This window comes from Sus scrofa, chromosome 9 (genome assembly GCF_000003025.6).
Source record: "Sus scrofa isolate TJ Tabasco breed Duroc chromosome 9, Sscrofa11.1, whole genome shotgun sequence".
In the NCBI taxonomy this organism is placed as follows: Eukaryota; Metazoa; Chordata; class Mammalia; order Artiodactyla; family Suidae; genus Sus; species Sus scrofa.
In genome coordinates this window covers 33,586,139-33,600,231 of record NC_010451.4, presented here as the reverse complement: position 1 = coordinate 33,600,231, position 14,093 = coordinate 33,586,139, and the positions used below count along the sequence as shown (strand labels likewise).

General features: G+C 37.6%; 1 protein-coding gene and 1 long non-coding RNA gene across 3 annotated transcripts in view; one reads left to right on the top strand and one right to left on the bottom strand.

Annotated features, from left to right (window-relative positions):
• MMP13 (matrix metallopeptidase 13) overlaps nucleotides 1-14,093 on the top strand; it is a 67,698-nt gene that overhangs the window by 16,469 nt on the left and 37,136 nt on the right. The window lies entirely within an intron of this gene.
• LOC110255426 lies at nucleotides 502-7,389 on the bottom strand. Its single transcript, XR_002335615.1, has 2 exons — nucleotides 5,532-7,389; nucleotides 502-5,231 (listed from the first exon to the last, which is right to left on the bottom strand). It is a non-coding gene; the product is annotated as an uncharacterized LOC110255426 (long non-coding RNA).

Here is a 14,093-nt window from a genome sequence, read left to right as displayed (position 1 = left end):
ATTTATTTATTCATTGATCTATTTAGCTAATATTTATTTAATATTTAATAAGCATTTAGCATGGTGTGACTGTTGTAATTCCTCCATTATATAGACCCCCCCAAAGGGGTCTTTTATTTGGCATCGATTTATTTTACTTTCAGTTTCTAGAGAATTACATGAGTACCCTTCAGTAACTGGAGAACACTTATTCTGTGCTAAATATACTCTACTCCCTGTTCTGTTTCTTATAAGCAATATGAAGTGGTTTTCAGACCCTTGCTCACCCCAGGAATAATTTAATCTATTTTTGTATGCCTTCTTCACTGTGGTACCCTGAACTGATTTCAACATTCCCGAGTGGCCAGACTAACAGAGAGTAGATATATTTTTATCTGGGTTGCATAGTTTTATTAATACGGTTTAACATTATGTTCATTTTTGTTGACCATGTTGTGAAAAGGGTCAAACTGAATTTACAGTCAAAGAGTCAGTGAGAAAGAAAAGACAACCTCACAGATAAGGGAAAAAATTTTTTAATCATATAGTGATAACAGACTGTGTCAAGATGATGAAAAAAGCACTTGCAACTCAATCATAAATAGATAAGTAACCCAATTAAAAGATGGACAAAGGGTTTGAATAGGACATACAGTAGATCAATAAGCATATAAAATATGCTCAATATCTTTAGTCAACAGGGAAGTGCAAATCAAAACTATGAAATACCACATCACACACACTAGGAGAGCTAAAATAATAATAATAATAAAGTGTTGTAGAGGAATTGGAGAAATTGGAACCCTTACGCATTGCTATCGTGATTATAAAATGGTACAATGACTTTGGAAACATATTCCCAGGAAACCTAAACATAAGAGTTACCCTATGAGCCAGCAATTGTGCTCCTAGACATTTGTCCGGGAGACATGAAAACGTATATCCACACAAAAATTTCTACATGAATGTTCATACATAACAGTATTATTCAGAATGATCAAAAAATGGAGACAATCCAAATGTTCATCAACTGACAAATTAACAAATACAGTGTACTCATGCAATAGAATATCTTTTAGCCAGAAAGAGGAATGAAGTACTGATATATTCTACAATCTGGATGAACCTTGAAAACACTATGCTAAAAAGTCACAGAAAAGATCACATATTGTATGATTCCATTTATGTGAAATGTCCAAAACAAGCAAATCTATGATGGCAAAAAGCAAATTAGTGATTGCCAAGCAATGAGGGGAGTGTAGAATGGGAATGACTGCTAATGAGTATGGGGTTTATTTTAGGGGCAATGAAATATTCTAAAATGTTATTGTGGTGACAGTTGAATAACTCAGCTAATATACTAAAACTCACTGGATTTTACATTTTAAAATTTTATAATGTATGATTTATAGCTCAATAAATCTGTTTCTTGTAAAAGTAGAACCTGTAGGTCAGAGATTGTTATGAATTTTGTGCCATGAAATTGCACTGGCAACCTTGTGTTGAATCCTTTCTTGGAATACTTTTACATATAAAAATAAAATGCACAAGACTGCAAAATGAAGGCAGTTAACTGAAATACAATTTTAGTCTCAGGCTCACCTTTTGAAATATTGTCAAGTCATGTCTCCATTGTCATTGCTAATTTTGAACCTTAATGCAGAGATGCATATTTATTTTTGTTAAATTTTGTCTTGCTTGCTTTTCATCCCTTCAGCCTGTCAAGATCTTTTTGATATCTGTTACTGTCATTCCACATTTGTCCTTGAGCTTTGTTGGAGGTATAATACATATTCCTCCTTTTTCTTCATTTGAATTATTGATGGGAATGTTGAATAATAACATATGGCTAGGTTCAGACCTTATAGCCCTCAACTACTTGATTTTACTACACAAAACTATGCATACTTTTAAGAAAGTTACTTACAAAATCTCATTCTCATCTAGCCAACATACCATAGTTTTTATCTACAAAATGTTATTTATTCATTTGTTGATTAAATATACATTAATCAAGTACCTGCTATGGGCCAGGATCTTTGCTAGATGCTGGAAGTATGATGGTGAAAATGACATATTCTCTGCTTTTCATTTAACTTACAGTCTAGCAGGGGGAGCAAGGTGAGGAGCGAGGGAGACTGTTGAAGCAGTTCAGAGGCCAGATCATGAAACGTCCTAGATAGCAAACTAAGATGGCATATTTGCATATCATGTAAAACTTCAGTTCTCTATGTTCCCTAATATTACCATTAATAACCCTGTTAAAAAATGAAGAGTTATGAATTAGACATGACTTTTCTCTGAGAACCCATTTTTGTCTCCCTGTCAACCCTTCTCTCCAAGTGCTTATAAGCCATCTCTTTTTAGCAACTTCTTAAATAATTTTGCAGGAGGTGGGCACATGGATCAAAGACCAAAATAAACTGTCAGCAATAAGAAAGAAGAATGAAGCCAACTCTCAAAGAGAAGTCGGGAGGGAAGTAGAAGTAGGCTGGGCAGTGTTCAAAACTGAGTTCAAATTTTCATGACTGCCAGGTTTTTGAGGGGGCTTTATGAGGCAGTGATGTTGTATTAATTTCTTTTTCTGCTTGAAATGGTTTGAGTTTTTTGAGACCTGTTATTGAAACTCCTCTGGCTAATACAGATGTGCTGCCTTCTCAGCTTTTCTGAGAACACATGGGCCTTCTTAAAACACAGCGTGACTTGCTCCTCTTTTCTTTTCACTCTGTTTCTTCTAAACCAAACGTATTCTTGTTTTCCATTGCTGTCTACTTTTTTTTTTTTTCTTTTTATGGCTGCTCCTGTGGCATAGGGAGGTTCCCAGGCTAGGGGTCAAATCAGAGCTACAGCTGCAGGCCTACATCACAGCCACAGCAACACCATATTCAAGCTACATCTGGGATCTACACTGTAGCTCGTGGCAACACCAAATCCTTAACTCACTGAGCGAGGCTAGGGATCAAATCCATATTCTCACAGACACCAGGTTGTATTCTTAACCCCCTGAGCTACAAGCTACAACAGGAACTCCAATTGCTCTCTACTTGGTTGTCTTTTTTTCTTCTGCATGGTTCACTCCATTTATAATACACTTCTTTTAAAAACCTTAGCTATCCTTTAAGACTCACATTGAATAGCTAGGTAAGCCACAAAGTCATTCCTAAGACTGCCCAACAAAATTTAATGTTTGTCAACTTTGAATTCTCCTGACTTTTTTTTTTTTTCATTTCTCTTTTAACTCTCCCTTTAGAAGTAAGTATTTTGAAGACAGGCATTGTGCCTTCATTTTAAAAAATCTTACCCTACTTCTATCAGGCCAGGCCTAGTTCTTTGTATATTGTCCTTGCTCAAAATGTTTTTTGTTAAGCTGATCTGGGCTAGTTTGAGTCCTTATGCTTTCATTTATGAGTTGTGTGACTCAGCCAGGTAACTCAGAGGTTCTTTGTTCTCATGTGTAGGAGCATTAGGGCAATTAAATGAAATACTGTGTATAAAATGTAAGGCATAGCTCCTGCCACCTACTAAATACACATTCAAATTAGTACCTTCTCCCTTTCCTACATAGTTCTCTGGCTCTGCTCAGCAATCTTTCCCGTAAACACAATGTAAAATCCAAATCTTAAATATGCCTTATGTCATTTTATTTTTTTCTTTTTTAATTATTTTTATTTTTTCCATTATAGTTGGTTTACAGTGTTCTATCAATTTCTACTGTATAGCAAATGACCCAGTCACACATATATATACTTCTTTTTCTCACATTATCCTCCATTGTGTTCCATCATAAATGACTAGACATAGTTCCCTGTACTATACAGCAGGATCTCATTGCTTATTCACTCCATATAGATGCAAATTATGTCACTATATAAGTAAAGAAAATGCATTTCAGAAACAGGAGAATATAAAACAAGTATTTTCAGAGTTCTGTGGTACAGAGGGTTAAGGATCTGGCAGTATCACTGCAATGGCTTGGGTCACTGCTGTGACGCAGATTTGATTCCAAGCCTGGGAACTTCCACATGCTCTGGGCATGGCCAAAAAAAAAAAAAAAGTTTCATGATAAACTTTTCTAGGAAAAACACTTGAATCTGAGAACTTCCTACCTAGTTTCTTATCAAAGCTAATCCTTTTATTAGGACTTTATATTGAAATAGTCCTGCTATTTTCTAATGACTCAGAAGTAGAGCTAACTTACCAAAAAACTCATAGAGCGTAACTGATTTTATTCTTCTGTAATAAAGATTGTTTTTCCTGAATAAAAAGATTTCAGAAAGGTGAAACAAAGTTTAAGGTACTTGTGGTATATTTGGGAAGTTAGGCTAGGTTATTTTGCATTCTGGGAATAAATTAAGAAAATACACCAGCAATTACTTAAAAAAAGCCAACCCCCTAACACACAGACCTCAACAATTTCCTCTTACACTTATGCACATACCACATTCATCTCTCTCTCTCTCTCTCTCTCTCACACACACACACACACACATACAAACACACAGATTCATAAGCTGTTCTCTGAGGAAATATAACTCTTATATTTCATGCCAGAACAACTTCCTTTTCCATGCTTTTAAGAAGCTTTTGTTAGATAGCTATGTTCTTATTCTACCCAGATAACAAATTAATGTCTGAAAAAATTAATTCATCATTTTTTGATGCACACTCTCAAAAAATTTGTTGGAGAAAGATTTTGCCCCAGTTACTAATTTTTGGACCTCTATGCATTGCTTTCAATATCCTTCACCCCTTTTAGTCCTTTCTTGACAAACTGTACCCATTTCCCGCTGTGATGGTACGTCCCACTGCAGCCCGGCAAATGCGCTGGTTATCCTGTGCACATGACTCATCCACTCCCTCCTTTTAGTTATTTTCCTGACCATATCTTAGCCTGAATTTTTTCCTCATGTTTCTACTTCATGCCATTTCATTTCTTGTTTCAAAACACTCTCAAAACTACGTGTGACCTTCCAATTTCCCAGATTAATCTGTTCCTAATCATTCAATAACTCCCTAAAATATACGCACCTATATTAAAAATGATGCTAGTAAGTCTCTTATCACATCATGACATTGATGTTCCTAGTACAGAATCTGAGGGCTGGAATGCATCTTGGAGGTTACCTACCTTAAACACTTCATTTTACAGATAAAGAAAACCGAGGCAGGGAATTCCCTGATGGTTCAGCAGGTTAAGAATCTAGTGTTGCCACTACTGAGAGCTGGGTCACCACTGTGGTGAGGGTTCGATCCTTGGCCAAAAAAAAAAAAGGGAAAAAAGAAAACTGAGATCCCAACTTTCTCATGACCAAAACCCCAGTCTTCTGATACCTAGCCCAGTTCTCTCCTACCATCCTATGCTCTATTTTATAGTTACTTCCCTCGCTTAGAACAATTGCTTTAATCTGGCTACTGGCATAACCCAACTAGTAAGGTGATAATGTTAGAGTTTCTATCTTCCACCACTTACTAGCTGTTAATATATGGAAGCTACTTAACCTCCTTAAGTCTCATCTCTTCATCTGTGATATGAAGATAGTGGTAGTACCTACCTTGCAAGGTCATTGTGAGGTTTAAATGAGATGATCCTTGTACCTGGCACTTGACTGATGCTCAATAAGTGTTAGTGATGGTAGAGATGATGATGAGTATAGTGTGGTGAGTACAAAGTATTTGTACTGGGTTGGTTTTGTTTGTTATTTGGAGGTTGTCTCCTAGTTCTTCTCCTACCTTTTTAAAAAACATACTCTCTTCCTTATGGGGTTCTCATAAATGACAATTTGCATCAGTGATTGCATGAAAGTCCAGAACAAAGGAAGCTATCAATATTAGGTCACAGAAGCAGTGAGTTGGTATGGACCACCTGCCTGAGATGATGATGGAAAAATAGGTGAGTCTTTGTTCTCATCTTCAGAGAACAAGAAATTTAGTCAGCAAGTCACATGTAAAAATCCCAGGAATGACACATAATTAAGTATCTAATCCTTAAGTGACTTAAGGGGCATCAGCAGATTGGAGAAAGAATTAAACCTGGGCTTGTATGGCCAGGGAAGATTTCTGATGAAAAGGGACTTCCTTGAGTAAAGTCCTGAGGTCTCAGTTGGCTTGGAGGAGGATGGCACATACTTCAGAGAGTAGATGCTGGGTGGAATGCTCTTCACACACAGACGAGGGTGGCCTGGTGAAAGCATGACATCACTGTTCATTTTCTACTTACTGAAATGCAAAGCTTTGTCTCCATCTCAGACCTCTCCCCACTTTTCCTGGATATTCTTATCCAAACAGTTATTAAGTCCTGCCTTTTGAATTTTTTCCTTTATATTTCCCCCACCATTTCCTGCATGTGGACTCTCACTCCTTTCTCTAGCGAAGAGTTGCTCAAATATCCTCTTGTCAGTTTATCTCTAGTTTATGCCGGCTTCTGGCCACTCCTCGCACCACTACCAACAACATCTTCCTAAAACACAGGACTGATGAAAATAACAGTTGCAATGCACTGAGCACTTAGCTAATCTTTCTAGTAATTCAGAAGTTTTATCCCCTTTGTATAGGAAAAGGCTCAGACTTGGAGAAGGTAAATGACTGGCCCACACAGCTGATGAAAGTTGGATAGAGGATTGAAACCCACCTCAATTCTGACTCCAGTGTCCATGCATTACCCCAAACCATAGGCCTGCATTACTTCAAATACCAAACACTACAAATAGTGACAGTTTATTTGCTTATGATCCCCAACATCTCCAGTCCTGCACCCTAGCATGCAGTCTCTGTATGCCCCTCATCACTGGACATAAAGCCATGCTCCTTTCCCAGATTATACCTCACATGCACATACAAGCATGTACATGCACATGTACAAACATTTTATGAACTTAGTAAGACTTGAATTTTACTAGAAGTTTCACAGCGAACACCTATAGTCTTCTGCCCACTCTTGGCTTACCCTGGCAGCTTACCTTGGCTTACTTACCTTAAGCGCTCACCTATTGCAAACTTGTTTTAGGAATCAACAAAAAATTCTGTCCCTTGTCCTGCATATTCCAGTGCTGCCCACACCCGGGCCAAAAAGTGGTCTCTGCTTTGACCTCAAGAGGAATGTCGATGAGCAGCATTTTCTCCCCCTTCCAACACTGGGAGGAAAAAAACCACTTTGTGGTTATTGTTTTATAGATCAAGTTACAAGTAGAGTGAAGCATTGAACTTTGGTCTGAAATGTGACCACTTCCTGTGTTGTGGGAGCCTTATCTTTAAATTAGTTTATTTGAAAAGTTCATCCAGGAATATGCTAGGAAATATGAATATGAATAAATTCCCATTCTGCCCTTGAACTGCTTAGACTTGTGGGGGAGATAGACACATCCACAGATTAAAAAAAAAAAAAAACAAACAAAAAAACCATACAGCGGTTTGCTCTACATTAGGAGTTGGCAAGGAGGAGATGCATTTAACAAATGTGAGAGATCATACTCCCTGGAAGAAGCGGTGTTCGGTTGAGCTTGACAGATATCTAAAGCTAGTTAAATGCAGATTTGAGGCTGAGGAAATGTCACAAGCAAAGGCAAAGAGGAGTGAAATAACAAGGCATGTAGAAAGGAACTATTAACTGTTTAGAAGACTTGGGTGGAGAATTTGGAAGAGATCAGGTATTACAGGGACTTTGTTGTGCTAAAGGGCTTGGACAATGTCCTAGAGGTGATGGTGAGACAGTGACGCATTCTAATCAAGGCAATGACATGGTCAGGGTTGTGATGTAGATACATGAGTTTGATTCAGGTTCTCTGATGTGGAGGATATATTTGAGAAGGGCAGGACAGTCTGGAGGCTATTGTGGTTGGGAAGATTGAGATGGACTTGGGACTAAGGGGCAAAGCAGAAAAATGTTCAGGAGGTAAAACTGGCAAGCCTTGGTAATAGACTGAATGTGAGAACTAATGGAAGGGACAAGGTCAAAATGACTTGGGAGACCAGTGTTTGCTGGTGCCATTCACTGACTCAGAGAACACAGTTCACTGACCCTGATTCTCATCATTGAGAAGGAAAATGATGAGCATAGTTTTGAGTATGCTGAGTCTTAGGTCCTTGGGTGTTCAAACGGAGAAGCATTAATTGCTCACTTTCTCACTTCTTTTAGGCCTTTATGCCGATGTTGACTTCTAAGTAAAGACTTCCCTGCACACCACTCACCCCAGCAATGACCATTCCATCCAACATCCCCTGCTATCTTCTCTGTAACAGTTATCATCTAATATACTATTATTTTTCTAGTTACATATTTTTTTAGTTATCTGCCTTTTTCTCACTAATATGTAAGCTCCAGGAGGATGTTTTTGGTCTCATTATATTTACTACTATATCTCCAGTACCTAGAAGAATGCCCAGCTCACTGTGGACATTTAGTAAATATTTGAGAAATGAATGAACGAATGTCAAAGTAGGCAGCTGGTTTTATGAGCTAATAAGGCATAGCTGAATAACTGCCTACAGATAGTAACTGGTTTAAGAGTAACTACTGCTTATCACTTTTAATCTACTCTGATATGTGCCTCTTCCTTATTCTCTCAAAAAGAGCTTCCCATCTTATTTAGTTTCATAAATTTTACAATGACTGTGGTTCTGATGCCTGGAAAAACAAAAACCTCTGGGAATCTAACCTATAGTTTTCTAAGTGTACAAACAGACACAGTGGTCAGCTCTTGATTATTTTTCTACAGCTGGGTTATATTGGAGTTAAACAAAGAAGTATGTTGTTTGTTTGGAATCTGAGTAATTGGTTGAAACACTTTCCATTACAACCAGTGAAAGAGAAGAGCTAAGTTGAGTAAAAATGGGAAAATGATTTTTAAATCATGCCAATCTAAAAGGAAATATGGTTTTTTGTATCTTTTTTGTGCTTCTTTCCTTCACCTGCTTCAGAAGTGAAATCGCTTTTTCCAAAATGAATGCTTTACCTGTGCCCTAGATTTCATTTCCTCTGACCACTCTGTGATCCTCTTAGTCTCTTACCTGGATGCTGCAATTGCTTTTGACTGGGCTCCTTCCCTCCTCCAACCAGTACTCACACTGCCAGAGGGATATTTCTGACACACGACTTGGATTACATCACCTTGCCTTCTGTTTATTTGTATGGAAATTACCTATGGGTGGGTCTCCTTGACTAGACTATGGACTGTGGGAAGGCTAGTGTTACTTTATATCTGTGACTAATAGGGCACCTGTCACGTAATGATCCTATTCAAAGTCTTTTCTTGTTTCTCATTTTCCATGGAACAAACTCACTTGAAGTCCTTTATAATTTCACTCCACTTGCCTTAAAAAACAAAACAAAACAAAACTCCATCTTTCCATCTTTTACTTTATGCCCTTCACACTGCCCAGCGTATGAACAGGGTATTCTGGGAAATGAGAGACATTTTGACAAATATATTTTCAAAATGGTCACATTATAATGTAAACACTATATTTTTCATCACCTAATAACCTGGGCAACAGATATCAATGCCCACATTTTTGGCACTTGTGTTCCAGAATTAATCTCCTCTAGCCTTGTACTGCACCCCGTACTGAGCCATGATGAAGCACATTTATACCTTGCCTGATTTTTTAAATTTATTTATTATTTTTTAATTAAAGTATAGTTGATTTACAATGTTGTGCCAATTTCTGCTGTACAGCAAAGTGACCCAGTTTATATATATATATATATATATATATATATATATGTATATGTATATATTGGGAGTTCCTGTATGTGTATATATATATATATATATATATATATATATTCTTTTAAAATATTCTTTTCTATCTTGGACTATCCCAGGAAATGGGATATAGTTCCCTGTGCTATACAGTAGGACCTTATTGTTTATCCATTCTAAATGTAATAGTTTGCGCCTACTTACCCCAGACTTCCAGTCCATCCTGTTCCCTCCCCCCTTCCCCTTGGCAACCATAAGTCTGTTCTCTATGTGAGTCTGTTCCTATTTTGTGGATAAGTTCATTTGTGCCATATTTTAGATTTGATATATAAGTAGCATATGGCATTTGTATTTCTCTTTATGACTTCACTTAGTATGAGAATCTTTAGTTGCATCTATATTACTGCAAATGGGATTATTTAATTCTTTTTTATGGATGAGTTGTATTCCATTGTTTACATGTACCGCATCTTAATCCATTCATCTGCTGATGGACATTTAGGTTGTTTCCATGTCTTGGCTATTGTGAATAGTACTGCTATGAACACAGGGGTGCAGGTATCTTTTTGAATGAAAGTTTTGTCCAGATGTATGCCCAAGAGTGGGATTGCTGGATGATATGGTAGTTCTATACTTAGTTTTTTTTCTTTCTTTTTTTTTGTTTGTTTTTTTTTGGTTTTTTTTTTTTTTTTGTCTTTTTGCTATTTCTTTGGGTTGCTCCCACGGCATATGGAGGTTCCCAGGCTAGGGGTCCAATCGGAGCTGTAGCCACTGGCCTATGCCAGAGCCATAGCAACGCGGGATCCGAGCCATGTCTGCAACCTACACCACAGCTCAGAGCAACGCCGGATCGTTAACCCACTGAGCAAGGGCAGGGACCGAACCTGTAACCTCATGGTTCCTAGTCGGATTCGTTAACCACTGCGCCACGATGGGAACTCCTATACTTAGTTTTCTGAGGTACCTCCATACTGTTTTCCATAGTAGTTGTACCAATTTACATTCTCACGAACAGTATAGGAGGGTTCCCTTTTCTCCACACCCTCTCCAGCATTTGTTATTTGTAGACTTATTAATGATAGTCATTCTGTCCAGTGTGAGGTGGTACCTCATTGTAGTTTTGATTTGCATTTCCCTAATAACTAGTGATGTTGAGTATTTTTTCATGTGCCTGTTGGCCATCTGTCTTCTTTGGAGAAATGTCTCTTCAGGTCCTCTGCCCATTTTTCAATTTTTTTTTTTTTTTTTGCTATGGAGTGGTATGAGTTGTTTGTATATTTTAGAGATTAAGCCTTTGTTGGTGGCATCATTTACAACTATTTTGTCTCATTTGGTAGGTTGTCTTTTGTTGTTGTTGTTATGCTTTCCTTTGCTGTGCAAAAGCTTGTAAATTCAATTAGGTCCCATTGGTTTATTTTTGCTTTTATTTCTATTGCCTTGGAAGACTTACATAAGTAAACATTTGTATGGTTGATGTCAGAGAATGTTTTGCCTATGTTCTCTTCTAGGAGTTTGATGGTGTCTTGTCTTATGTTTAAGTCTTTAAGCCATTTTGAGTTTGTTTTTGTGCATGGTGTAAGGGTGTGTTCTAGTTTCATTGATTTAGATGCAGCTGTCCAGTTTTCCCAGCACCACTTGCTGAAGAGACTGTCTCTGCCCCATTTTATATTCTTGCTTCCTTTGTTGAAGATTAATTGACCATGGGTGTCTGGATTTATTTCTGGGCTCTCTATTCTGTTCCATTGATCTGTATGTTTGTTTTTACCAATTCCATGCTGTCTTGATTACTGTGGCTTTGTAGTATTGCCTGAATTTTGGGAGGGTTATGGCCCTTGATTTTTGTTTTCCTCAGGATTGCTTTGGCAGTTCTGGGTCTTTTATGATTCCATATAAATTTTAGGATTGTTTGTTCTTGTTCTGTGAAAAACGTCATGGGTAATTTGATAGGGATCACACTAAATATGTAGGTTGCTTTGAGTAGTATGGCCTTTTTAAAGATATAATTCTTCCAATACAGGAACATGGGGTATCTTTCCATATCTTTGAATCCTCTTTAATTTTCTTGATTAATGTTTTATAGTTCTCAGCATCTAAGTCTTTTGCCTTCTTGATCAGGTTTATTCTTAGGTATTTTATTTTTTCTGTGCGATTTTAAAAGTTATATTTTATATTCATTTTCTAATATTTCATTGTTAGTATACAGAAATGTAACTGATTTCTGAGTTGTAATCTTGTATCCTACTACTTCATGGAATTTACTGATCAGAAAGAGTAGTTTTGGGGTTGAGTCCTTAGGATTTTCTGTATATAGGACCATGTCATCTGTACAGAGTTACAATTTAAACTCTTCTATTCCAATTTGGATACTTTTTATTTTTTATATGATTGCTATGGCCAAGACTTCAAATCCTGTGTTGAATAGAAGTGGTAAGAGTGGGCATCCTTGTCTTGTTCCAGATTTTAACAGGATCATTGCCTGGTAATTTAAAAAGTGGAAAATATTTGCTTTTTAAGCCAAGATAAACTCCCTCCCCCCGAAACAAGTTGGTCTCATTAAATGACCCTGTCCATACTGCTGGATATTTGCTGTTTCTTTAGCACACCATGAATGTTCATATTTGTAACTTGAGTCACGTTATTCCCTTTGCCATCTATTCTACTGCCCATCCCACTGTTCCATTACTGGCTAGATTTGTTTAAACCCTACTTGTCTTTTCAACATAAGAGGTACCTCCTCTATACATTCTTCACTGCTCCCTTCTGGCGGCATTAATTCCTTCTTTTGTGTGTGTGTGTGTGTGTGTCTCCAAAGGCCATCATTTATACCCACTTCTAGAACAGTTATTTCACAGTAAGGTTGAGGTAGAGAGTTGTACCTATGCCCTCCTAGGATTGAATGTCTCTTTTTCACTCCAGGTTTCCACAAAGAAGGATGTTCCCTTGACATTCCTGACTTCTTTCTCCTCCCTGACTTTTCCCTATAGAGTAGTAACCTGGTCCAAGCTTTTGGTCCAGTGTCTAAATTGAATGGAGTTAGTCTATCTATGGTCCTGAGATTGCATGTTTGGTCTTTTTTCTCATGCCTTCTCCACACTGACCAGTGGGAGATAAGACCTGAAGTAAGCATGTCCACTTTGAAGATTAAACTTTCCCTCTGTTGGGCTATTCTAAAGTCTAAAGAATAAAACAAAAGCAAACCCAGTTTAGCTTTCACATTAAGCTTTGTTTTTTAACCTAGTTTTTGTTGCTAATAAAGTTGATATATTACTTCCCTAGTTTTAATTGTTTTTTCATTTATTTCTAAATCCATGGAGAAGAAGGTGCTACTTATTAGGCTCCCTTCATTCTAGTCTTCTCTATATTATTTATTAATCTTTTGAACAAGACTATATCAGAGTCATCACATATCTAATGTGTCTGGCCCAGGGATGAATATATGAGAGGTGCTCAGTATGTGTTTCTTTGATTGACTTAACCAAAAGTAAGCATAAATGGGGACCTTAACATTGTGCCAAAGTAGGGACATAGTGGGGTGTCCTGCTGAATGCAATGAGCTCCAGCATTCATTTGTTTAACTTTTTGTGTGCTTTTGGCATTAATTAGCATCAATGAGCCAGAGAGTTACCCTGAAGCAATTGACAACTGATCTGTGGAGTTCTCTGGTCTAGAGAAGTGTGGATCTGACACAATTCTGAAAGCCCAGGCTTTACCAGTTTGTGAGAATACAAGAGACCACGTTAACATTAATATTTGAATTTCCCTGGCACCTGGTCCCTACCTGTCACTAGGAATCCAGTCTCCTCATGTTATTTTGTGTATTCTCCAAGTGATAGGATATTGTAAGTACACAGGGGTAAGTCCACTTTATGTTCTTTTGATCCAGCTGTTTAAAAGTTACCTTAGCTCCTTTCTCTCTGCCACTGCCCTGTGAGAAAACACATGCCAGAGTGGTGCTGGGTCCTGTGCTACATTTTGTCATGGGAGGAACTACAGAGCTGAGGCCAGAAGATTGTCTGGGTCTTGAAGAATTCTTGCACCTAGTGAAGGGGAGGAGGTAGTAGAGGAAGATGACCTGTGACAGAGACAAAACCAGTAAAAGTTTCCAGAGTTAGTTTGGCAGAAAATCTCAAATTTAAAACTATTTTTTTTTTTTTTAGCAATTTTGTTTTTAAGGATATCCTCAGAGAGTCTCATACAGATTTAGTGTATGGATGTTTATTCCAACATTATTTTTATGAGTCTTTTCCAGAGTGTGATTTTGGTTGAGTGGTAGAACAAAGTTCAGATTGCAGAGATGCGTGAGTGAGGAGGAAATAGAGGCAGTGAAATCGAGGAGAGGAATGGGATAGTATCTTGAGGAGAAGAGTCAGAGTCCACTGTCAGAAACTGAGGGGAAGCCAATGCAACTGAGCAGAG